The sequence below is a fragment of the Lasioglossum baleicum genome, chromosome 4 (genome assembly GCF_051020765.1).
Source record: "Lasioglossum baleicum chromosome 4, iyLasBale1, whole genome shotgun sequence".
Classification (NCBI taxonomy): domain Eukaryota; kingdom Metazoa; phylum Arthropoda; class Insecta; order Hymenoptera; family Halictidae; genus Lasioglossum; species Lasioglossum baleicum.
Window position 1 is genome coordinate 17,632,973 of NC_134932.1, and position 24,635 is coordinate 17,657,607.

The following is a 24,635-nucleotide window of genomic DNA, read 5'->3' on the forward strand; positions in this document are numbered from 1 at the left end:
ACGTTAATAGCCGTACACACCGTCGACATTTCTACGCTACATAGTGGTACAATTTCCTGGCAAAACCAGCTCGCGAAAAATTCCCAGCACTGTTGCAACGAGAAGAGCACGCGCATCGTCTAGCACCGAATATAAAAGAGAATAGAGGTCCTGGCATAGAACGTCGTAGCCGAGAAATGGACCATGCGCGTACCCGCAGTCGATTTGCCAGGGTTAAACTTACACTTAACTTGATGCACGCCCATCTGTCCGCTGGTCTCACTAGCATAGCGGGAACTCGCGCAATAATAATGGCCACCGCCGACGCGACGCGTACGCAACTGCAATTGCGTGTATCGTCCCGTCGAATGACGAGCTGTGTACGCGTCACGCGGACACGCATACATCTTCTCGGCCGATTACGATCGTTCATTAGCGAGTCTGAAAGTCTAATTCATCGTATAAACTGTCTAGTTTATGCGGAGGATAGGAGCTCCTATGCGTCTGGCCTCACTAACTGCCACTTAGCGAGCCGCAACTTTCGCCCATTGAATATTACGCGTCTGGCTTGCGTCCGCGTAAACCTCGATTCACGGGAAGCAATCAACAGTTTTTTAACGAAATTCTTTGTGAAGGAAAACGGATGACGCCGGGAAAAGTGGAATCGTTCATGAAAGCGAATCTAACTTTGCGACAAATAGTTCAAGTTGGACAGGTGATTTTCATTCTTGGTAAAGATGTGTCAGAATTTTAGGGGATGTTATAAAATATAATTTATTATTCAAGAAGACGATCGATGTTGGACGGACGTTGCTTGACATCCATCGACTTTAATGTACCTATACAATTTTGTCTCTACAGTACACATAATGAACGTTCATAACATCTTTTAAATATGAAATGTTTGCTCAAGTTATACATATACAAGCAAAGAGAAATATTTAAAGATTTTACTATATTTTAAATTTTAACCCTTACCGGACGAAAATGCCTTGCATTGAATGTCCTGTCAGGTTAAATACGCTTATTTTTATATGAAACAAGATTATACCAGATGACTAGACTGCGGAACTTTATGCAAAATAAAAATTGCCTGCATCGATTCCAAGAAAGGGAAACCAAATTGGATGTTATTTCTTTCCTTAATGATTTTAATAGAGGAGAAATCATATATTGACATCTTCAATTTTTCAACAATTTTGAATTTCATCTAGTCAATTTTTCTATAAGTACATAAAGATCCGCAGTCTACTCATGACTTAAACGTAATTCATGTTTGGAAATGATAATGCCAGTACAAATGACCTCAGGAACCGCCCCTTTCAAGGTTGGACGACATTTCTGGAACACCCTGTACACCAATGAAATAAACGCAAGAGTTAAAATAAAGAACAGACCATTTTTTTACTGGTATAGGGGTGACACTCGTTTAACTATTGTTTATACGCGTTGTACAGTGTAATCGAATGACGTCTAAACTATCATGTTAATGTCAACCGTGATCCGATTTAATATACAGGGTATGTAACAATCTTTTTAACACCATTGAAAATTAAAATCTGTGGTCGATGAAGCAACGTAAATTTGGGATCCCGAAATAAAGGGCCTAACTTCGGACGATCAGTCACGGTGGTTCTGGGATCTACAGTCCAGACTATAATTCATGTTCACTCGACTGTCCAGCAGATTTATTTGCGATAGTTCGTGAAACAATAATGGCTACCGACCGTGTATACGCGACTGCAATCGCGCGTCCTTTATCATCGCGTCGGACAAGCATGCTGCACCTCGCGCACACCAGCGCGTGCGGTTTCTTGGATCATTACGATCGTGTTCGGGACAATCTCGAGGATCGATGTACCGGCGGTACTCGGTCCAAGGCGTTAGATAGGGTTCTAGGTATAATGAATTATCGGTCGGTTCCCGTATTCGTCTTCTCGATTTATCTTGTTACTAATATACGCTGGTCCAGGAAAGCGGAATTAATCCGTACGCCTTGATTTCGCTTATTTTGAAGATAGCGGCGCGGAAATGAAACGATGATGGAAATAGAAGTTTGCAATTCCGTGGTGTAGATGGAAATCAGAATTTCCACTCAAGCGCTTCTTTTTACATTCTAATTGTTATGATACGAGAATGTACAATCTAAAAATATTGACATTTTACGTAAATGAATAAAATAATAAAGATTACGAAAAAGTAACCTAGAAGTATAGATTAAAATATTTTTAACAAATTATTGTTAGAATATTTTATATTGTGCCATTAATAGACCAGTAATTAGCTTGTTCAAAGTAATGTTCACCATCTTATCTCTTTTGATGCTAATATATGTTTTAATCTTAAACATATAAATAGACAGATCATTATGCAAAATAAAAATTGTCTGTATCAATCGTAAGAAACAGGAAACAAATGAAAATTTAATTCTTTCTTTAACAATTCTATTGAATTGCAAATAATACGATATTCTTAAATCTTGTACTGTTTCACAATGTTTTGAATTCTGCCTATTCATTTTTATTGAAAATGCATAAAATCCATCTAGTCATAACTGCAACAAATCTAAGTGCAATTTAAAACAGTATGAAGATTAAACAATTTTAAGAGCATTAATATATTATTTTCACTACATTAAATGTATCGGTGATAAATATAAATTTATTGCGTATAAATACTAAAACGATAAAGTACAGGTTTGGAACGAATTTAAGTAAACATACTCTCCCGATTGGTAAGAACGGAATGCATTAATAAATTTATCCAGGATAGGTCAAAACCATGATTTCATTATTTCCTCATGCTAATCCTACAACATCCAGAGATTCGCATCGGCTATGACGGCTGATCTCGCGCGTGATTAACCCATGCAAGGTAAGGTCTAATGACACATAAATAGTAAGGTGGGTCTCTTAGACCCCGACAAATGAATTAGATAAATAGCCTCGTTTTTAATAAATTTGATATAAAGAATAACACAGGATAAAAGTAAACAAACAGATTTAATTTCTTTCATATAAAAATTCTTTTCAAAAATCTGAAGCTGGGGTCTGTGAGTCCCCAAAGAGGACTCAATCGTTCGGAAAAGCAAAGTTCTAGGGAATAAACGCCGGTGAGCCACGCAGTAAGCAGAGTCCGCCCCTGTTTCGCATCCCCCGCAATCAGTTTGTCGTCTCCGCGGATTCTCTTCTGGTCGGTCGCCGTTGACAAGCAGCCTTTTGGCGTGTATATCGAGCCGGCCGCGTACCCCGCCTAACCAATTACGTCCATACATCAGCAGTGGGTAGCAACGCACGAAAATAAGCTGACGGTGATGTATGCAGTGACTGATGGCGACCGGCGGAGGACGTGTGGGACGTAAGGAAAGCCACTCTCTCGCGCGGCTCTGCAACGCGAATATACACGCGCGGCTACGCCTTCGAGATGTTATCATTATCTACTATAATAAACCGGGGCTCCGGCATTCCACGGGGTAGTAGATCACCGACGTGATCCACAAAGAGCGAGAACCGGGCGTTCGCGGAGCAAACGACGCCGAATGATGACCGCCGGCATTCGGGGAACGTGCAATTGATCATGAACTTGGGTATCGCCGTCAGCAAGAAACTTGCTCCCGGTTTCCTGCGTTTTCTGCTGCCAGACTTCGCCGGCCGCCGGTTACTTCGTTTTTTCAACGGCGAATTCCGGAAATCGATCGGAGTCTGCGTCAATTCGAAATGGAGAACGGAAAGAGTATGTTTTATTAGATATTCGTATAAGTGCCTGTGGTTTCTTTGATAAATAAAAATCCTTCTTCTCATCTTCATGGGAACTGAATTGATTGGAATTAATGGTAATCTATGGTAGCACATCTAAGCACTGGTTTTGTGGTCTAGCATCGTCATGTTGAAAAATCACTTTGCCATGTCTTTTGCCATATTCTGGACGTCTTTCTTCCAATGCTCGACTTATGTAGATTGACTAATTGATCTCAATAACGATGAGCAGTTATGGTTCCTGACCATTTTTTAAGTGTCTGACATGGCGCATCATTGAATAATGCTTTTAATTCTTCATCTTGTCTGCCACATCAAAATCATCATCTTTGTTGTCACATTTATTACTCGGTGGTTCCAGTGTTTACTAATATAAGTTATTTTGATTTTGCGTGACCTCTACTTATCAAAATAAACAGTTCGTAACTGAACACAAACCACGAATACGCTGTACATATACGAAAAAGCTTTAAGACGTCACATGTGCCCAGAGAATCCCAAAAAACTCCGAGCAGACCGCATAAAACGTTTCGTTCGCTTACAGCGCACGCTTACTCCAGTTCGCATCAGCTTACACCGGTACAATTAAGCGAGACAGTAATTTGCACCGATGTCCGCGGAAGGGATGAAACGGTCTCGGGAAGAAAACGAAAGCGTATCGACGTATTAAAAGCCGCTACCGCTCGGTAAATCTTCCATAGATTACCACGGCGAGGCATCTAGCGTTCGCCGGACGACAATGTGGTAATTAATCGAAGCAAGCCTGTTCACGACGGGGCCGCTCTTCCTCCTTTGCTTTTTCTCTTTCGCTCGAGGCGCGTTGACTTCCTTCGAAACGGTCCACGTCCTCGACATCTCGCAGCCAACGAGGAGCTCTAGCCAAGAGCTGCTCGCGGTCTTTCAAAGCATTCCAAAGCACGAGCGCCTGTTCCTCCCGTTCCCCTATGGTCCCCTCCTTTTATCCCCCCCTTCTCTCCCCCTACTGCTATCCCTCCCCCTCCTCCGCACCAGCCCTCGTTCGCATCCACCACCAGAGTCGAGTCACTTCGCGTACCTAAGACCGCGTCTTTATTTGTTTCCCCTTTTGTCTTATAGATCTCTGAATCTTTGTATCGCGCCCGCCTCAACCCCCTCGTCGACGGTAAAATACTTAATACCTCGATGATCCGCGACATTGATTTGAATTTATGTGCCAAACAAATCCGGCCAGGTCTCGTTCGTAGACTTCCAGCATTCGACGTGATCGGTCATCGATGTTCTTGCTCGGTAGCCGCGGTGATCTCTGCGCCGAAAGCGGTCGGACCCCTTTGCGGCTTGTTTTTACACGCGACCGGAGGATTAATCGTGTCGACGATTTGGATCGTTTAGCCCGGGAATCTGGCAAGAGTTGGCGAAAGCGATCGTTACCGCTTGAGTTTCGGCTCGGTTCTTTTAAATGGAGTAATAACCGTTTTAGAGAAGATTAATCTATTAGGGCGCGATCGGTCTGGACTTGGTCGAGTGATTGCTAAACAGTATTGTTGATTGTAGGTAGTTCTACATAGGGTGCTAATAAGTTTCATTAGAATAAAATTGATTTAAAAGAACAATTTGATAATATCAGTCAACACTGAAGATATTAACCTTGAAGATCAGCCTTGTATCCTAAAATGATTAACTTAAAAGCGGACATTTCATACGCAACAACTTAATAGAATTAAGGTGGTCCACATGTTCCGCAATGTTCATTTAAGCTGCATGTCTATTGAAATTCACAAATCGTTAAAATGACATATCGGAAACGTCATGGGTTTCGGAGGATTATTTTGAACTTTCCATCATGAACTCACATATGTAATAGCTGTCTAACAATTTTTCATTAAATTTGAGATAATATAAATTATTTATAACTATAGGTATAGCCATGTTCATTTCGTTCTATGTTAACAGTTACATGAGACATATTTAAGGAAGTGTCTATATAAATATAAATGTAAACAAATCTATGAAACATGAATGTTTAATAAAAATTTGGTAGTGAATATTTAAGGATTCGAGTAAATGTAGATACAGACCAAATATCAGTTTTGTGTTTCTATTTATAGTTACAAACAAAAATATTCTAATTATTGTGAACGTGGAGAAAATTGTAGGGCAAGTAGTTAATTAATTGCTATTGAAATCAAAAAGAAATACAGACATTATAAGCATTGGAGATATGTTGGATATGTATTAAAATTACTCACAAGAAAAATACCATGTCTAGACGTATACACACCGCTAGAGAGGTCTAACGCGGAATTCTAACGTAATCGATTGGGTATCGAGGCAGAGATTGAAGCACAGAATCTGGGCTCGCTCATACGGCAGCTTGATCTCCAGGCTCCGCACTTTCTCGTGTTCCCAAAGTGGCTGGTATCGAAGGGGGCGGGGGGCCGATCTCGTTGTAATTTGTCGGTCGGACGAGGGATCGCTCCATCGTCCACCTGGCTGGTTTGCTAATGAACTAAACTTAACTAAAGGGAGCTCGTTCAGCGACGCCTTATCAATAGTCGTAATCCAGCGCCGCGGTCGAGATCTGCGGGCTGAGAGTAGAGAGAGAGTCGGACTCCTCTCATCTTCGTGGAAGATAGGAGAATCGTGTCGACGAATGGCCGTGTCCGGCAAACAAATTGCAAGATACCCCATGGTAGCTTGTTACTGGCTCCGCCTCCCCCTTCATCGCCTGTTCGTCGCGTTCCCTTTTCGTAGTCGATGCTCCTTTTCATCCCTTTTTCGGTCGTCGACCATTCTTTTTCGTATCGCCACTTGTTTCCGTTCTCCCTCCCTAGTTCGCTATTCGCCTTTGTCGAACAGATCGACGCGGCTCCTCAACCGCTCGGATTCGGAATTGATGTGGGAATCAGCCGGCCGAACGTACAGTCATTCGTTTCGGTCCGGATCGATGGGGGTTGTCTGGTTTTACATGGTTTTCGGGAGCCGCCACGGTGTTGTCGCTGCGATCGACAAATTTTACCAAGTTTGACAGCTATTCCCAGGTGATCCAACCACGCTTGACGTGTTAGCCGAACGAAACGCTCGACTGGAACGTTATCTCCGCATCCTTCGGAAATGAAGACCCACCAGTTTTCCACAGCCGTGACCATACTCGAATTATCATAATTTTTCGTGATTTAGTTTCGGTTATATATTTTAGCTGTCAGTAGCTCAGTACAGTTGGTGATCAAATTATTAGAGCCATTTGCACAAATTGCATTCAAAATGAAACGAACTCTAGTTACTATACTTTTCATTCTTTTATAAAATATGCACGTGAACTATACTGTAGGCAACGTCATCTATCACATTGCAAGTATGCATATATTATATTTTACACTGGGAATTTAATAATTTTATCACTATACGCGTTTCCTTGCAAACCATTGCAAGCTTGTCGATCAGTCCAAAAATATATGATCGTGTTTGAAAAACACAGTTGACCTTCAAATATCCTCTACAATTCTCCTGCGCTTATGTGTCTCCTAAAGTCCAAAGAATATAAAAAATACAAATGGAGAAGACCTACTCTTTGAACGTTTCTAGTTACTTGTCTGCGCTCGGAGGAAGGATTGTTGACTGACACGGTTGAAATGCACGTTAACGCGCTCAAATCTTCCTCTTCGAGCAAGAATCGTTCAAACTCCAGTCTCTCTCAATCTTTGTATGCTTTATACATCCTTCGTAGGTGCAAGTTGATATGCACAGAGAGATCTCTTGCACAAATTGCACTACAAAAAACAATTTCGGAAGTGCACGACAGAACAATTTGGGAACACTAAATCAACAGACATGTAGCATAAGTGTTCATTCACTGAATTGTTCACCCTAATTACCATCAGAATTTGGTGCTACAAATCGTTCGTGACTGGATTGATTGGTCCGTGTTTTTCGTTAATAACTCCTTAACGAAGCCGCGGAGAACATTTTTTCAAAGGAAAAAGTTACTTCAAATAATCTCTGGAATCGCCTAGTGTTAATATATTAGCAAATAATTTCCATAAGAATCTTTCAGTCGGAGTTATAATTTGTTTGATATAAACTAGTTAATATAAAGGTAATGTATATGGGAAAATATTTAATTTGTAGACACGACGAAGTGTCAGAATTATTAAAAATCCCTTTCTTACATTTTGCAGCATAGTTCGTTCTTGCCCACTCAGTTGAGTCGCATGGTCTGCATTAATATTTCTACATAAATCATAATGTTCTTACAGAATTTTGGTGCGCTGTCATTTCCAAGATTGTAGCGAGCGTGAACGCGAAATTCAAGGGATCCAACGGCTTCGCACATTAACACTTCTCCGCAGGCTTGTCGAGCGACATCGGCCGAGTATTTTGATCTGTCAGCGACGACTGTTATTCGGTTATTTCTCGTCGACGTTAATGCTAGCGGGAACGATAATGGCGGCGAAAACCAGCGCGGCTTGCCTCGCGGAACACGTGGCGCCGAAATTGAACTGCGCGAATCAGCGCATCAACATCAACGCCGGATCTCGTTGGACTTCAACGCGTCCATGCGATGCGGCATTCCGTGGCGCCCTTGCTCTCTTATTTTCCCCGCGTTGGGCGCGTAAATTGTGCGTGTAAACCGGCGCTATGAATTTCACGGCAACATAATCGTAAAGCGGATAAATAGAGCGAGATTCCAGCAGGCGTCGGGGTATCGTCGTCGGGCAAAACCCCGCGCGAATTTAATAACCCGTCATTTTTATCATATTCTCACCTAACGCTCGGATCGGGGTCTAATTAATCGACGTGTCCCACGACGGAAACCGAACGACGAGGATCGCCTTGCGAACAAGCGCGAGCGCCGCGGGGAACGGTCCGCTCTTTGAAGTTTCGCGCCACGCGCCGACCGATCCACCTGTCTCAATTAACCGAGGCGGTTATTCACCGCGATGCGATTAAACAGACGGAGAATACTTCGCGGTTCTTATTAGATTCTGCTGATTGGCGGACTCGGCCGATCGCGCTCTCCGATTCTGCGGAATGGACGAGACTCGTTCACAGAGATACAAACTTGTTCGACTTCCCCTCTGATTGATAAGAAGCAACTTTGTCGATCATTTCAGATTTTCAGCTTGTTCAAAGTTTAGATGATTTTATTCTATATGGTCAGAGATGACAAAGTTTTACGATATGCATGAAATACTTGAAGTATTTGTAAGGACTTCAGTTTTAGATGGCATACACGATGCATTCTGCAGATCTTTATGCAAAATAAAAATGTTCTGCATTGATCGAGGAAAGCAGAAGTAAAACAAAAATTGATTTTATCCCGCAATGACTTTGTTACGTTAAAAACAATATTACGATGTTCTTAAATTTTTTCATAAATGCATATAAAACCGCTGTCTAATGATCAAATTATTAGAGCCACAGTGGGAATATTCATTGCTAATGCGATAGATAATGCTGCCTATAGTGTTATTGTTCATTGCATATTTTCAATCCGTAGAATATTTCATAAAAATTGAGAAACAGCCTGTGCAGCTAGTGTTTTGTTTAATAGTTGATTGCTTTAATATATTTTTATGTAACTTTCGGAAAAATAGCTCCAACAATTTTTGATGTTAAATGCTTCTTTCGTCGACTTTTTAAAATGAATACATCTATTTACATGTGTTAATGACAGTTATTTATGAACAAACAATAAATATGATTGTTCAGTTAGTTTCAATGCAACATTTGGGACAATACTAGATATTTTCATAAACGATAACTCTTTCAGTAAAACGAAAAAACGCACTGTTTCTCGTGAGCCTAACTCATGGGAAAAAAAGAGAAAGCAACGAAAAGTTATCTTTTTTCAGAGATAGCAAGGATGCGAGATGCAGCTTCTGTAGCTACTTGTTCTCCGAATCAATAGAAGGGTGGGTTAAGTGGTTAAAATGTGAAGATCGACCTCACCGTGCGTGCATCAGAGAAAAAGGCAGAGGCGACGGTCTTGTGATAGAGACGGGGCATAGCAATTATATTCAAAATCACTTTTTTGTAGTTTTTGTGTCAATTATGTCTTTCACAAGTGCATATGGAATATTTTTCGTAGATTCTCCAACAATAAATATGGTATTCTAGAATAATTTCTTCTTAGCACTCTCATCATTACCTAAGATTAACGCTTAGATGAATATCCAAAGTATTCTCTGTCGTTTAACAGCATCGTACTTCACAGTTTCAATGCATGCTTTTATATGTGTCTTTTATAAATAAATCGATTCATAATTACCCAAAAAGGTATAAGTGTATAAAAATCTTGCTACTTGTCGACAAGATCATTCATAAATAGTCTGCGGATATTTATGCAAAATACAAATGTTTTTAGTCAATCGTGAGGAACGTAATGGCGATGTATCTCTTCGTTGCCATGAAGGGGAAGGTAGAGTGGAGACACAAGTTTCAATCTGGCAACTCTGGCCCAAAGGTATGGAAAATGGTAATATCAAAGATATATTTTTATAAAATTTGAAACTAATTTTTGTTCTCTTGTACAAATAACTGAATAATTGAATAATTTTCATTTTCTCATGATCGTGGGTTAAATGTCCGCCATTACCCCCTACTCCGTTACCCAGGTGCATCGACACCAGAGCGAAACAATCCCGAGAAGGGTCCAGCATAAAATCCTATCAATATTTCTTCCATCAACGAACGGTGAACGCCCAACCCGGGGTATCTATCGTGCTGTTCTCCGAACGAGCACACAGCGAGCGGGTGCTTAAAACGTGGACATCGACAAACCCAGGCGGTGCCCCCTTCGATAAGCGGTCGTTCCGTTTGGCAAAAAAGAATTGTGCCGGTATCCGTTTAATGTCCCTCCCCGTAAGTACCATACTGGCGAGATACGGCTGAGTAATATTACCGCATCGCAATATAAATGAAAACGTATCCGGGGACGCGAGATGATCGGGCAGTGGCGTGGCATCACGGGGGCCAAGGCGAAATTCCGTACAGAAGCTAGGCTATCCAGGCCAATGGGATGCGGGAGGGGAGGGGGGGCGGAATAGGCGCGTTAAAAGCCGTTGGAACCCTCGGAAGATACCGGTGAGACGAGGCCTTTAGTATCCTGTTATCAGACCCGATCCGATACGGTGACCAATAACTTCGGCTACCTACCGCAGCGCCAGTACTAAAGGTTATGCTCTCGCTGGCCAGCAGCCACCGGCCGCCGGACCATTTACCAACTTATTACTATGTACCCGTCTCTCGGCTCATTGAAAGTTCGCGCCGGCCAATAGTTGTCCAATAAAAAGCCGCTCTTTACAATCCCACGGCGTAACGTGCTGCCAGCCATAACCGAGATGCATAACTTAATGCACTTTATCGGGAACTTGTTCTTCCGTTTCAACCGGCCGACCGACGACTGTCGGCGAAACCTCTATGCGCCCCGTAATCCGAACGATGAAGCTGTGACGCTGTGCAACGCACCGATTGCGTTAGAATAAAGGGAAAGGGGCCACATAGAATTTTATTGTGAACACGGGCTCGCTGGAAACTGACGTCTCTTTTTATCGGATGCGAATTGTGTAGCGCAGGTTCAATTCGTCCCTCTTCTTCGGCAAGTGTTTCATTGCGCAACCTGTCAATAATGACATCTTTTTGTGGGGAACGCTGGCTTGGGATTGAATAAAGGTTACAATATTGATTCAAGCCCACTCTATGAAGCTAATCGTCATTCCACGTTTACTACCAGCGTTCTAGAAATTAGCACCCCAACTTTTAGAATTAAATAATTCTAAAGTGATTTTGTAACTCCTATGCAATATCAATTTCAAGTCCTATTTTTATTTCTGCTCCAATAACCTCACAATGTCAGCTCTAGTCAAATAAAAAATCACTTTTTCGAACCTTGGATGTTCTGTTATATTTTTTGAACCAATTTTCATACTTGTGCCAGATACCTACAGAGTTAATTCAAACAACAAGTCTTCTATTTCATTGAGTGATTCATATTAGTAGGTGTAAACTATGCGTATTCACTTTGATTATGGTAAAATGATGGTCTTCTCACGATGAACATAGTTTCAATATTTAAATTGTTGGAATATGCAACAAAATAGTGAAGATATATTACAATTGACAAATTTTTCAAACCTCCCAATAGGACCTTAAGACACCGGTGCCGGATTCTCGATTCGTCTTGGCAATTTAACAGGGTTCCAGAAGGGACTGACAGCGAGACCATTCCATTTTCACGCTTCGCAGTAGATTCTATTGGCTTGACTAATCCCGGCGCCTGGGCCTAAGTCGCTAAAATGGTCAAATAAAAGAAACTCCGCCTCCATCCAGCACCATGAAGAATACCATGAAGAATAAGACATAGTACCACTGAATTTCACTTTGCTACATTGGAATTCAACCAAACTGAAAACCGTGGAGATAGATAATCTTTACAGGCTTCTCACGAATTATTTCTTGTTTAGTGCCGTAGTCTTTCGCACTAGAACTACCACCTTAAGCAGATATAAAAATCGTTTTGAACAAAACCAACCCTGTCATAAAGGAATACACATATGTATTGTATAGGTATGTGAAACGGTTTTCTAAAAAATATTTAGTTTATGAATTTTAAGTGACGACATTTTTAAAGAGGTAGTTCAAATGTGCATTATATTTTTTAGTGCTAGTTTAAATATTTATTACACTCTATAATATTAATTTTTCTACTCGGACAAGCAATACATATGCGTGTACTCAGCTATTTTCAATATAATTAGTAAAAAGATTGTTTAAAATTACTACCAATCAAGGAACTGTCTCTTCAATTACGTTTTAAATGAAACACTGAAAATACTAGGGACTTGTCAAGAACAAAATTGAATAAAAATTTGGAGTGCAAAGGGTTAATGACAGAAAAACTTGGATTGTTTATAGATACACGTGTCACATCAATTAGCTTTTGCTATCGGTCAAATTGATGTAATTTTGCGGCGTGCTGAATTCGAGCAGACTGTAACAACTCAATTCTACGATAGTGTAATAAATATCAATCAAATAATAGTACCTACAAGTCCGAAGTATCGACGGTTACGGAGCCGACCTTTATGTGTCTGCACGAGTTTCGCAAGCCGCCTAATTGTTTCCTTATTCGTTGATTAGACAACGATTACACGGTGACACGCGAAACCTTTCATTTCCTTATGACTGGTGCGCGACATATGAATTCCTGTTCGACGTTTCATTGCATCAAATAGTGGCAGAACTGCTCTAGGAATCCGACGAATGCTCTCTGCACGTCGTTTTCCAAGAGTTTTGCTCGCCACGTCGTTTTACCGCGATTCCTTCAGTTTCGCGACCGTTGTTCACGGGCAAAAACGAACTGTACAGTGTAACCACGCGGAAGAATAACCGAGTAATGTCCTTTCGTTAATTCCATTCGATATGAAAACTTTCCCCGTAAATGAAATTTTAGTCTGCTGTTCGATAATAAAATATTTGAAGGAAAATGAATGCTGGAATAAATAAATCTTTGTATATTGTTATGTTAAATATATAGGATTGTTTCTTTCATCTCCATTCTATTAATTTTTATATTTTATATTCCATTTTTATATTTTTCGAAGGGATTTTTTCGTATTTGAAAACGCCTACTTTGAATGACACATTTGCACCTGATATTAAATTTAAGGGTTGACATCACAAGATTTATTTTATAGTTTCAGTGATTAGAACTTTTTTGTAGTGTGTCATTTCCTAAACAAAGAAGAAAACTTATGTCGATTGTATGCTTATATGTTCTCCAATGGCTGTACATTAACAAAACCAAAATAGAATATTATTCCCGTTTAAAGGAAAGTAATAACTGGACTGCGGATCTTTATGCAAAATAAAAATGTTTTGCATTGATTGTGACAACCAGGAATAATATAAAAATTGATTTCATCCTTCAACGACTTTGTAATGACAATATTCTTGAATTTTTTAAATCTTTTAATCTTAATAAAGATCCGCAGTCTAGTAATAATATATTTATTAGACTCTCTTCAGAATCTTCATCATAGATCTTACAATTAGTTGGGGTCGCTGGTGTGATATTCAAAAAGTCAATAAGCTTTCTATTCCTATTTTACAGAGTGTTCCAAAAATGTCGTACAATCTCGAACGGGGCCGTTCCTGAGATCATTTGAAGTGACAAAAAAATATCGTTACAAAATAGATTACACTTAATACAAAACTAAAGAGGAAGCAAATATGGAAACTGCTGAAACAAGTGATAGCAGTGACTCAGTTAAAGTACCCGAATTCTCACCTGCAAATATAAGGTGTATATCAGTGGCAGTAGAAATAAGGTCGAAAGGTAATCTCACGTATCCTATGGAAACAGGTCGATTGATTGCGAACGATCGTGGCGCATCGAAAGAAAGATCGTCTCGGCAATTGCGATCCCCTTTCGAAAATAATTCACCGGGGCCCGTGCGACACTTAAGTGCCTGTCAATCGTTACACGGCCCGAGTGTATAGCCAGCGAGAACGCAATCCTTTGCACGGTGGCCGTGATTCGATTAATATTGAACGGGTTACCCGTTGGCCGCCATCCGATGACTTCACAACTCGAGTTTTCCACCGCATATCTCCGTCATATAGATCTCTTTATCCTTCTCGCGCGTTGCGCTAGCTGCCGTCGGTGATCCCGACGTCTTTTTTTTTGTCGCAGCACGCGGTATCGCATTAGTCCCGATGCAAGTATATTGAGGACGCGCGAGTTCGTCTGAATGCAGCGAGGACTCTTATTACATTGAGTTCTGGAAACCTGAACGATCGAGCGCCGGCCTAAGAAACGCGCCGCAGCGATTGGAAGTCACGAGCGAGCGTGCTGCTTTTACCTGCGCCACAGAATCCGCGGAATCGAACCTCGATTTGCTCGCTCCGAGCGAATCCGGCCACTTCCAAGCTCAATACAGTGGAGTCATTTCACCGGTCGGACTTTTTGTCAACGATCTCAAGGCAACGCGTGGAAGTTCGACAGCGTCGCGCTTGTCCGCACGCTGGAATCTATTATGGTGGATGTAGGGTAATTGCTCCAGCAGTTAACCATGCAACCCTTTCACAGTACAATAAAATAAGGAAAAATTTTCTTATATTTTTATGATTAAAACCGCTACCACCTTCACTGCAAAAAAATATATACTCTAACTGTTTCTTTATATTTTCAATGGTACTAGGTAATCTACGCCTGATAAATATCTTTTTACTATCTTCACATTTTGAACAACATACCATTCTACGACAACTACGTTGAATATTTCTCATATTCTTTTTCAATGTTTTTCCATAAGATTAAAATGAGAACGAAAAAGTACCATAATTATCCCACAAACAATTCTCATAATTGTCCTTTTTCATTAATTCTCATAAAGCCATTATTCTCCTAACATTTCTCATTTAGTTTGATAAATGATTGTGCAGAATAAACATTTGCAACTGTTACATTAATTATTCAATAAAATCATTTTATTATATGTATAGGTTTTTAAATATTTTTTAAAATTGTATCATTATTAGTGAATACTTATCAGCAACGTCAGCAATGATGCTGTAAAGTGATCGTTTAAAATGAAATCTAAGCTGGAACATAATAAATTCAACGATTTGAAGGTAGCTATCTGGCCACGCTCATTATCATACAATACCTCCAATCTGTCAGAGGGGATCACTAAATGACCCAAAGCCGCTTTGGCTAAATCTTCATTTTGAACTACGTTTCATCACATTTTCTACTACAATACAATTTTCTATACAACCTGTATTTTCACATTAGCATACATTAGCATCCCTTAACTGCAACTTTATATTCAACTTTTCTTCAGTACTAAAAATTCAAAGCAATTGAAGCTGTGTAATGAACGACACAAATGATACACCAAAACCTGTTTGTTTAAGAAATTCCATAGAGTCACCTAGAGTCTATCTAACGTAAAATGACGCTACTGAAATTACCGGTCCACTCGATCCTCAACGTCGCAAGGTGATCCGACATCCAAGGAGGCCTAAATGCTTTCCCGAAAATGGCAAAAAACAGAAGGGCCGGACGTTGGTTTATCGAGAAGGTATCGGGATCGAGGATCAATCGCCGGCGTATCAGCGAAGCCAAGAGGCATCGGCGATCGGAATGCGATCCTCAGAAAACAGAGGTGGCCGGTGAACGCGCAGTGGCACGGAGCGTAGCCCCCTTTAGCGCGTGTCGCAAAGAATGGCGTTCCTAGACTAAAAACGGAACAGCGGCAAGGAATGTAACGTTGCAGCACACTTTGCTCGGGGCTGTGTGACACGAGTTCACACGGGGACGTATAGAAACGTGCGTGCACCATGCACACGGCCGACGTAATCTGGCCTGGCATGCGTGAGATATGGCAATGCCGTACCGATAATTGTCGCACATCCCAACAATTCCGCGACCATCTGATCTGCCACCAAGCTATATAGCGAACGTGTGACGTGTTACTCTTCCTAGCCACCCAGCGTTCTTATGGAGCACCTCTTCGATGACACTTCACATTTTAACACGTAGAACAAATCAGCAAAAACAAAATCGAAGTGTTTTATTTGACCCTTACAAGCGCCCCCCTCCTCCAGGAGCAGCTGCGCCAGAGGACCTACGATGATCAAACTTTGATTTACACGGTAGTAGAGTCTATTTAAAACGTGAATCGTGGAACTGTTTTATGAACAATTTTCAAAACAGTTAATATTAAAATCAGAGTGTTTTGTTTAACCCTTACAAGCTCCCGAAGGGCAGTTGCACTAAAGGCTCCTACGATAATGCTGCATAAAATTTTGATTTACACTTTAGTAGGCTCTAATAGGTTTCAATAGGTTCTATTGAACCCCTTTAACGAGCCAGACTTTTTAACAAAGTCTAACAAATATGAATCTTACATGTTTCATTTTAGAAGAAATAAAATTTGATTCGTTTGTAATCAATGTTTATGCATTAAAATAAATGTAGCCATACCAAAAATATACATTTTCTTTTCCCTTCTACGAGATTTTTGTGCATAAAGACGTGCTAATCACTGTAACTGTAAAAGAAAAGGTACGGCAAGGGGTTAAAACGTGAATCGTGGGACTTCTTTAAAATTCTTCAATACGCAAAGAAGTACCTAGTCAATAAAAAGAAATTAATACCACTCTATGGCTAAATAAAGAAAGTAAAAGCCGAAGTACAAAAGGAAAGATTTGTCCACATACTTCAGGTTCATAAACATACCCTGATGTCACAATTCTGATAAAAGAGTAACACGACTAATTCTCGTGTAGTATTAAGATCAATTTGCCTACAAAGTTTACTATCACCGTTACGAAAATTTATAATAATCTACTCGTGCATATACATACATACATACATACATCTGCATATACAATTCAACCATGATTAAATTTAGTAAATTGAACTCCCAATCGCTGTAATCACATTATAACCGGAGTGTCAACGCAAAGTTGCATGAACAGGGTTAACACATAATTGGCTTGCAACTCCCAGAGAGCAGGGCGCACTGCTTCTGATATTAGTAGCAGAAATTTGACGTCGTAAATCTAGCTCAAAGCTGGATAGTTGAATGAAAAGGACAGCTGCTTGCGGTGCGATTCTGGTGCAGTTCGCTGTAATCCAACGGGTCATCCAACGTGATGAATTACCATCGAGGATAGCGCTGTTTCTATGCTCCTTCCTCGTATTTGATGTTAAACTTGATTAAAGTGTTCTTCTGATTTTAACCTACCGTTTGATCCTGACACGCAAATCTTCGCAACTGTTAATAGTGAAGCGGTTATTATATTTCGGGGAATTAAGAATTATTTAGATCGCGTTGGACAAATCCCTCCAATGTAATTGGAATTTTGAATATGTTATATTAAACATATTATTAAAATCAGAATATTAAACCTTTGTCATTAACAAGTGATACTCGTGTGACGAAGATTTCAAATTAAATCTATTCAATTTAATAAACCATGGTGAATTGAGATGGTGCTTGAGAAAGACGATAATACGGTATGTAATAAATAGTTTAACAAATAACACTCATATAAATATGTATCTTTCTTAAAGATCTAATACAATTCACCATGAGATCATGATTTCCAATAATAATTAAGTTGACAATGCCGAAGGAAAACATTATAAATCGATGAACAAGGATACGTACAATTGATATGATTCTTGGTAGCCAAAAGTGAAAGGACGAAACGCTGGCGGCCGAGTTTTCGAGCATTCGTTAACGACTAAATCAGCAATGAAATTGGAACATGTATCGAGAAGCATTTAAATCTCGTTCTCCATCGAACGACCGGCCGGAAACAATAGCCAGCGAGACTTAACTAGGCGATCACAATGAACGCATAAATTCTGGTTAACAAATTCGCCCGGAAAATGGTTGATTCGCCTCGCCTCGCAGGTTGTCCCGTCTCTTTCCCGGGCGCACGAAACACAACGAGGCAGCTGCTACAATAGTCGCCTGCGGCGATTAATGGCGTCCGGTCGGTGATCGTAAATAACAATAAACCAGTTTACTCGAGGTACCGTCGGTCGCGTGGCTTCCGCGGTTCTGGGAACCGTTCGTGCCGCTTGCACTTCGTCAATGCGGCTCTGACGAGAGGCAATTAATTTCCTCGGACATGAATCGCGATCCGTTCGCTGAAAGATTTTCCAACAACCCGCGAGATAACAGTGGAGACGGAACTTCCTTGTCTGCCTTCCAACGTCTCGGGCAAAGAAAAGATGCCCGGCGACAAATGAGTCCCTCCGGAACTTTATGCATCTATACCGCTTAAATACCATCGATCAATTGGGAAACAAAACATTGAATTGTATTAAATACTATCCCATATTTTTCTACCTTTTCCTTTGGCGTCAGTATCCATCTTTTTATTGGATTCAGTACGATTGCTTAATGGCTGTCTTTGGAATTCTGGGTCCAAGTGAACTCAAAACCCACTGAGGATGTGTTTACACAGTGTTTAAATACTTCTTGGATATCAGCATTGATCTTATTCGAATCTTATCAGAATTGCATTGATCTTATTAGAATTTAGATGGAAGGTTTGCAATTCTGGGTCCAAATGGACCTGAGTCCTATCATCCAACGATTAACATAGCGATGATGGAAATAGATTTTTACTCATATTAGTTTCTCTAATATTTGCTAGAAGAAAAAGGTCCTGACAACAAATGAGTCCTCTCGTTCTAGCACTGTTCGGTGTCGTGCGGACAACTTCAAAACAAGAAGAGGGAATGGCAATGTCCTACTCTCAAATCCTGTCCATGTCCTACTCTCAATTAATTGATTTAAGTATACTTGCTGCTTATTGCAGCAGCCCCTTCGACATCAACTAAATTCCATCAACTCTCGAACGGCTTCCGATTTCCACATCCCCGAGAGATCGATCCACGTGTCGATCGCAATCGTGCCAGAAACTTCAGGTTCACCAGGATCTCGAAAATCTTGCGTTTGACGCACGGTGCGCACAAAGACGGAGATGGAGAAAGAAACGAGGGCTAAGAAAAAAGGCGAAGTGAGAGGCATCTGGCCGTCGGCCGCTCTGCAGTACTGGAAACTGGCCCCGGGAGGAAAAGCTTATTCAATTCAATTCTAATGACACGGTGCGCGAGCGAGGTGAATAGTTGCATTCGCGATATCGTTGCGGAGTCGTGTACGTCTAGAGCGTCCGGCTTCGACAAGCCGCGGCGCGACGGCTGGCTGTTGGTTCTGTTCCGCGAGTCCTTTCGAATGATGAGAGTATTCTCACCACGTTTTCCCGCGACAGCGGGGCATTACGGATCTTCAAAGCGGCCGCGTCGTCGGCCTGACGTATCGTTAATATAAATTACACCCACACGCGGCCGTGCGCGCGCGTCACTCGAGGACGGGGCAGCAGCATTGAAAAGCCGCGACGACGTATTACCAGATTCTTAAGAATGCTTATAATTTTACGAGCCTCCTTAATATGCGCTTAGCTTCTGCCGCGGTAGCCACAGCGGCAGCCTCCGCCTCCAATCCCCATCTTTCTCTCTCTCTCTCTCTTTATCTTCGTCTACCCCGCTCGCTCCCCTCGCCTACCCTATTCTGACTCATCCCTTCGCATGCCTACGTACGACATTTTCTACTTAACCTTTGAACCAAGATCGTTCGCGCGTAGCAGGTGCATTCCACCTTGCGGCGCGACGATCACTCGAAAATCCGCTCCGCGGAGGCGCGGTCGCCTCTTCTGTGCGCCGGAGAACGTCTATATTGGACACGGCTCAGCGAAGAGGGATTCCGTCGAGATTGGAGTTTCCTAGACTTTCGGTGTTTTTTTCTTCTCTCCCTGTAGCTTATTTTACGCTTTTCTTTCTTTCACTTTTCCTTCTTCTTCTTCTTTCTTTTTTGTATTAATGTTCAAAGAAATACCTGGCAGAGGCCGCGATAAGGAAGCACGGAAACTTCCGCGAGAGAAACGCCGGGAATGCCCGCTACCGCGCGAAGCAGAATTATTGAGATTGAAGTTTCTGCATCCTTCTCCGGACACTGCGGCGCGAATTGCTCGCCGCGAGATGGAAACGGAAGGAACGAGGACCAAAGAAGCCTGTGCGAAGACATTGAAGATCTCTGTCTTCTCTTCTGTTTCAATTTCCAGGGAATTTTCATTTGATTCTGCCGGAATTGCTGCTCTCTGCTCAAAGAATTATATTGTCTATCTGCGCTGATGAAGAAATCGAGTTAAACGTGTTTAAGCACAAGCTTCATAATTGTATTGTGGCCATACTGACTCGAAAATGTATTTCAAAATGTATTATGCATGCTCGGATTACTAGGTGCGATACACAGTCAAGTATTGCTGTTTACTTGTCACAATTTAATCTTCAGAAAATTGTGGTAACACCATACAATGTGGACCGTATAAGAAGACACAAGTAGATTTTGACGATTTCATGACAGTCATGATCCCATTAATACACATTCATTATTTATACGCGTTTTTGAACATGTTTCGTTAACATCGACGTTGATATTTTTATTGAACTGATGGACTTTCATTTAAGTTAGTTCTAGAAAAGTAGTATTTAGATGGAACGTTAACTGTGGGTCAAGATGGACCCAAGTCCAGCCATCCGAGGGTTAAACAAGTAATTCTCGATACAGTTTCTTAATTTATTCTTAATGGAATTATCTGGTACTTATCGTGGGAAATTTGTGCAGCCTCTTTAATTTTTCACTGCGAGGAATATAATACGAATAAGTTTTAGGCCCAACATTGGATGTATTAATTGTTTCTTATATTCTTATTTGTATCGATTGAAATCACAATCTGTTATTTAAACCGTCTCAAAACTACTGTACAATATTAAATATCTGTTGTGATTGCGAACAAATAAACGAATTGGTATAATATTGTGTGGTTCACTATAGCTAGTGGTTCGAGTCACAAAATCACACGAGGGACGTGTTAATTAAGCATCGGTTAATAGAGTCCAACAAGTTTCTTTCACTATGACACCACTACTACTTGGGTAAGAATTTCAATTAGCCGAGGAAACGATCGAACTAAGACAATTACAGGGAACAGGGTCGCATTTCCGGGTTTTAACGAATGAGCTGCAGATTAATTAAGCTTGCTCCTCTCCTTCTTTCCGACGGTGATCAAGGGAAACGGCACATGCCGGACACCATTAACGATAATTGAGCCATTCAATAGTTATTTAATAACGATCTATATCAATGGTTAACGTACATACGTGATTCTAAAACCGATCGTTTGTGATATTGCTTTTTACTCATACGTGACGTACATAGTACCATCCAAATGTTTGAAAATAATTATATTAAACAGGATGCGGTTAAGTTAATTCAAAGATTTCTTTCTAAATTAGCATCAAAAGAATCTAAAAGCTTGTCATCTTTGTATCTCATTGAAATGACCAACTTTATTTTTCATAACCTTCAAATAAGTATTAGATGCTTTATTTACTATTTAGTCTTACAATTTTGCTATTTTAATAATTTTCATCGAATTATTTTACGATACTGAAAAAATATTCGCAGAAACTGTTAAACACTCATTTCTTCATTGATAGATCCTAATAAAAATCTGCATAGCGTCATTTAGGTCTCCTAAATCTCAACATGAAGAGAAATTATTATTATTAAAATTGATATAATTAAAAGAAATATATTATAGCTCAAAGAGTAGTGGTAAACTTCAAGAACAAAAACTGGGAACATTTTTGCACGAACCTAATAGTTTTCCACGTGACATTTCTGTGCATTAATTTTGCGATTCACAGATCGAAAGGTGAAAGAGATACGATCCTTTATCTCGCAAGGAGTAATGGGAAACTCGTTTTGTTTCTCGCGGCATCCAGGAACCCGACGCCGTTTCGTATATTCCCCGGGGAATAGCGGACGAAATATCAAAGGTTTTCGCGGATCATTTTTCATTCCCATAATCGCTCGTCTCATCTCGAGCAGCTCGTGACACTGCACAAGCTGACAGTGACGAATCGACAGTTGTTGAGTCAACCCTTGAGACACTGGCCGCGACCGGTGTCTCTCTGTCCCACGCGTTTCGTGACTAATGAAAACGTAGCATCCTTTCGAATCCGACGAATCGAACCTTCCGTCGAACTTTATTCGCTCTAGCGTGAGAAATTTTCGATACTTATCAGCATTCAATGAACAACAACCTTTGACCATGTATGCGATGATTTCTGGATCGATTAACCACTATGAATTTACATACAATTTCATTTTATGCTACTTAAACTTTAGCTGATTTAAAGCAATAAATAAATAATAATAATAATTCAATTCACGATTTCAATCTCTTCCTGAATTTACAATTTTGTTTCTCTTTTATTAAGCATTCTCATCTTAGGTACTGAAATTATTATCGTATTAAAATTAAAACGATTTTGTTAATTTTCATAATGCATATATTTCAAAATGTATGTCACCCTTGGATGACTATTCTTACAACTACATGATTGATAATGATTAGAACTATTCACTGCTTTGCTCATCAATCTTTTTAAACATATTTTTGGAGCTACTTCTTACAGACACGATAGCTTTCTGATGTTCCTACTGTGACAGGTGTCCACTTAATTCAATCGCCAGAAACTGAGTAATGAAATTACGATTTTGATAATCTGGGTCAAAATAGACCCAGGTTCCGCCGTAGCGACAGAGGGTTGAAAATGTACCCAGAATAAAAACGTATTTCTCCTCTTAAAATAATCCTGTGACATTTCATGAAAATAAAATATGCAAGTAATAAAATATAATAAAAATTATCTTCATCAATTGTAAGATACTAGAGCCACATAAACATTTATATCTTTTTAAGATAATTTTACAATATTTTTACTAATATATTTACAATATTGTCATAAATTAAATTTTTAATAAAAATCATAAAGATCGTTTGACATATTATCTACAAAATAAATCGTTATTACTAAGTTACTAGACACATTTATGTTGGTGTAGTAGATCGTTTCCTAGTTTTCCGAGCAACAATTTCGTTGCAAAACATCGAACAGTTTCTTCGTGATTTTGCATTATGCAGCAGGCGTTCAACGCGGACAGATTTTAATTCCAATCGAGGTGGCAACTTTCTTCGCGGATTCCTTGCTGCCGATGGGAGACCGCCGCGGCGAGCAAGATTCGTAATTATGGGAGGAAATTAATGTAATTACAACTGGTCGCGTTCATACATTGACGATTACGCGCACACTTAAATGGCGACTCGGGAAGTCTCGCTCGTACAAAAACCGTGGCCCTTCTCCCGTCTCATAAACGAGCCGAGTGACTTTCGCGCACCATACTGGTTTTGCACCTTGAGTATTGAAAAATGCAACGGAGCCGAGAAATCGGGAAACTCGGAATAATAAATTTTCCCTAAAGTATTTTATATGCACATGTGTTTGGCATAGTTGGCGCTCCGTGTCTGAACTGCGATAGCGAAATCTCCCATAATTGCCGAGTTATCCAGGGTCACCATACAGTTTCACGATTCTTCAGCCAAAACAAAAAGAAACTTCGTTGTAACAATTAATTAAAATAGTTTCCTTCAGAAGTTAGACATTTTTCAATTGCTAGGAGCAAATTCTTTGTATAAAATTGGAAAAATATTTGAAATGAAAGAATTCCCTACTTCCACTATATTATCATTTCATAAAACTTTAACAATATAATTATCATTTAACAATTAAATTTGAAAATAGCGTTCATAAGAAGTTAACAATTTTTCAATCACATACTTGAATTATCAATTTATGAATTAATTAATAGAAGCAAAGTCTGTATAAAATTGGAAAAATATTTGATAGGGAATAATTTACTACTTTACTTTAAATTATTTCAAATATTGTGTCCAAGTCATTTTATAAATTGAATATATTTTATAAATAAACATAAAAATTGTTTGTAGTAATAATTTATGTTTCATATACCTTATCGATTGAATTTACAAAATGGAAAACATCATTGTTGAACACTTTGCTTCCTGCCTACGGTTAGGTACCAATTTTAAACAACTACTGTTCGAAGCTGCGGTGTCCGAGCGGTTAAGGAGATGGACTTGAAATCCATTGGGTTATACCCGCACAGGTTCGAATCCTGTCCGCAGCGAAAATATTTTTTTTTCAAAATTTTCTTGTCAACGCATCCGTAACATCTTATTATACAACTTCTGTATATTTATTATGTTTTTGCAATTGAAATAAACAATGAAAAAAATGTTTTTCCATCACCGCCACTGTACGTCACTATACGCGAAGTATACGTGGAGATACGGAATTTTCGTGTGACAATTTCAACGTAGCGTTTAAAGAATTTTATTATTTTTCCATTTTTTGTGTGTGCTTTTCTTTCTTACAGTTATTCTAAGCCAACAACAAGAAGAGCA

General features: G+C 40.0%; 1 protein-coding gene and 1 non-coding gene across 3 annotated transcripts in view; one reads left to right on the forward strand and one right to left on the reverse strand.

The window, feature by feature from the left end:
* The window catches only part of Vg (transcription factor vestigial), a 144,177-nt gene that overhangs the window by 45,201 nt on the left and 74,341 nt on the right, over window positions 1-24,635 (reverse strand). The gene's annotated exons all lie outside the window — the stretch shown is intronic.
* Trnas-uga (transfer RNA serine (anticodon UGA)) lies at window positions 24,277-24,358 on the forward strand. Its single transcript has one exon. It is a non-coding gene; the product is annotated as a tRNA-Ser (tRNA).